The sequence below is a fragment of the Ascaphus truei genome, chromosome 8 (assembly GCF_040206685.1).
Source record: "Ascaphus truei isolate aAscTru1 chromosome 8, aAscTru1.hap1, whole genome shotgun sequence".
In the NCBI taxonomy this organism is placed as follows: domain Eukaryota; kingdom Metazoa; phylum Chordata; class Amphibia; order Anura; family Ascaphidae; genus Ascaphus; species Ascaphus truei.
The window spans coordinates 104,464,798-104,467,747 of NC_134490.1; the positions used below are offsets into that span (position 1 = coordinate 104,464,798).

The following is a 2,950-nucleotide window of genomic DNA, read 5'->3' on the forward strand; positions in this document are numbered from 1 at the left end:
GATACCCCAAAAGAGCACCTGGTGATGGATAGGTGCCACAGAGCCCTAAGAGCCAGACCGCTCCAGAACGAGCAGCCCAGAGATATTGTGCTCCGGTTGCACCATTACCGAACAAAGGAGGCTGTCCTACATAAAACTAGACCCTTACCTGTGGTGGAGCACGAGGGCACGTGGCTGTCCATTTTTCAGATGCCTGCTACCGGTCACGAAGACCCTGAGAGAGAAGGGGGTCAGGTACAGGTGGACCTTCCACTTCGGCCTTTAGGTGGCAAGAGGAGGCAAGGCATACACAATAAGTGAGTCGGAAGAGGGGCCAGCCTTCCTCCATAAGTTGGGCCTGGGAGAGGCCCCTACTGCCTCTGACCCAGCCAGCCCGCTCCCTGAGCCCACATGGGAACAGCGAACGAGGTCCCCCAGGGCGCAGAGGGACACAGAATGAGTTAAGAATCCCCACAAGTTAAAGTTGCGGCAGTAGTTGATGGACTTAAGTTAAGCTGCCGAAAAGGTACCCCCAGGTCCCAGAGGAACAGCGCCACAGGCAGGCTCCCACCCCCCAAAGTGAGAGAATTGAGCCCCACACTTCTGAAGGTTACTGTCCACAGCAGCGGGCCACAGAAGACACCAGACGCTAAAGTAAAAAATCTATTAATAAACTTTCGGCCTACCTTTTCCACGAAAGCACCCCCACACACAAGATGGCGAAGATACCTGAGTTGGCGGGAATCCACGGTGAGGCGCAGGAGCCGGAAGGGAGCGAAGAGCGGGAAGCAGGAGCAGGCGCCCACACCTCCGCACTGGTGAGAAGCGCGATTCAAAATGGCGGCTGCCCAGAAGCTCGTCACCGGATGGACCCGGAAGGAGCGTCGCCATCTTAGAGGTGGCGCGGAGCCTGCCCCCGTCATCGCAGATGGATGGCGTAAACGCCACGGACGGCGCTAGACGGAGGCCCCGCGAGGTGACTACGAGGCGCCGGTCCGACAACACTGGAGAGAAGAGGACATCTTGTCAGGCGGAGGTGGGGATTTTGAAAAATCAAGCGGCACAGAGGCGAAGGCGGAGAGAAGAAGAGGGTCGCCGCGCAAAGAGAGATTAAGAGCAAAAGGGAAGCGAAGGCAGTAGGAATAGCAAGAGGGTAGGGTAGGTGAGTGAGGGCTAAGCAGGAAGTTGAGGATTATGGATAGAGTAAGCAAGGTGATAGAACGACAGCAGAATGTAAGGTAAGAGAGGGGGAGAGAGGGCAAGTTGTAAGGGAGTAGAAGGATAAAAGAATGTGCTAGAGAAGGAAGGGGTGAGCGGAGGTTGGGGAAAAGGAGCAGACACAAGCAGGGAAGAAGGCACGGTGGGATGAGCGGAGGGAGGAGAGAGTGGTGACTGGTAGAAGTGGGCAGGGGGAAGTGATTGTAGGCTAAGCAGGAAGTGAAGGGAAAGGGTTAGAGGGCGGAAGGTACGAGATTGGGAGAAAGGGTGAGTTGTTGGGCAGGTGCAGCTAGACAGGGAGATAGAGAGATGGGGAAGTTAACAAGAGAAGGAAATGAGGGAGCAGTGAAGGGCATTAGGAGGTGGGGGAGGTCGGACAGAGAGTGGAGATAGAAGGGTGACAGTGACTCCTGCAGTGGTTACTACACTGAAAAAATAAGGGGAAGAAACGGGGCTAGAGTTGGTTTGGCGCTGGGAAATCTGGGCTATGGGGGCAGCCACTAGTAGATAGTTAGGTTTCGTTAATATAAATAAGGGATGAGCGAGGCAGGAGTGGTAGGAGGCGACCTGCTTCAAAATCCGCATGGGCCACACGCTAGGGGGGAATGGGGTGGTTCTCCTGGGCCCTAGTGAAGCCCTTTGGGTCAGGACTCCGGGAGTAACTTGGGGTGGGTGCCGCCCTCCCCCAGACTGCTGGAGAAGAGTTCGGATACCCAAAGGCGATGACCTCGACGAGAGGGTTACATCGCCAAGACGTCAAGAATTAATACGTTCCAGAATATGTTGTGTGTTTTTGTATCCCCCGGTTTCCCTTTTTGTGTGCCCCTCCTTTTTTGTTCCCTTAGGTGAGAGGGAGATGTGCCGTGATACAAGGAAGAGAGGAGGCTCCAGAGGTGGTCCAGCCGCGCCAACCAGGAAAAGATTACGGCAGACACGTCGACCCACATGCTTCAATGAGTAAGGAACTCAGGCTAATATCCCACAATGTTAAAGGGTTTAACAGTCCGGCAAAGCGTAGAGTCGCCTTTCGGGATTATAAACGTTAGGGGGCAGAAATTTTATTTTTGCAAGAAACACACTTCTCACAGGGCAACTTTCCCAAGTTCCTTGATAAAGACTATAGGGTACACCTTCTGTCCTCCGCAAAGGTTAAAAAACGAGGGGTGGCCATATTAATCCATAATCGTATACCGTTTGTAACCGATAAGACATTTACTGACAGGGAGGGTAGGTTCCTCATCGTGCCGGGAGCAATACAAGGATCCCCTATCACACTAGCAACAATATACGCCCCCAACGAAAAGGCCACAGACTTCTTTGACACATTCTTCGGGAAACTTAGCAAAGTGGCAAGAGGGAATATTATCGTAGCAAGAGACCTGAATAGGGCACTGCATGAGTACCTTGACAGATGCTCGACCACTAACGCAACACATAGACCTGACGTACTAACAATTAAAAAGGGTTTAAGAGACTGCCAACTACTCGACATATGGAGGGAACAACACCAGGGAATGAGGGAAAATACCTTCTACTCACACCCGCACAACACCTATAGCAGCATTGATTACTTCCTTGTATCCAATAGAATGGTCCCCGGGGTCTCTCGTTCCGAGATCAATGATATTTCATGGTCTGACCATGCATCTATCGAGCTGCGATGCACACTAATACCACTAGACAGACCTAGAGCGAATTGGAAATTGAATGAGATCTTGTTGAAAATCCCAGCCTTACAGACGGCAATAGGGGA

At 52.5% G+C, this 2,950-nt stretch overlaps 1 long non-coding RNA gene across 1 annotated transcript in view; it reads right to left on the reverse strand.

Moving 5' to 3' along the window:
- The window catches only part of LOC142500996 (uncharacterized), a 12,506-nt gene extending 11,038 nt beyond the window's left edge, over positions 1-1,468 (reverse strand). Inside the window, exons 1-2 of the long non-coding RNA XR_012803399.1 lie at positions 709-1,468; positions 149-214 (exon numbers count right to left, since the gene is read on the reverse strand). This is a non-coding gene — a long non-coding RNA (uncharacterized LOC142500996). The remainder of the gene's footprint in view (positions 1-148; positions 215-708) is intronic.
- Positions 1,469-2,950: the final 1,482 nt, after the last annotated feature.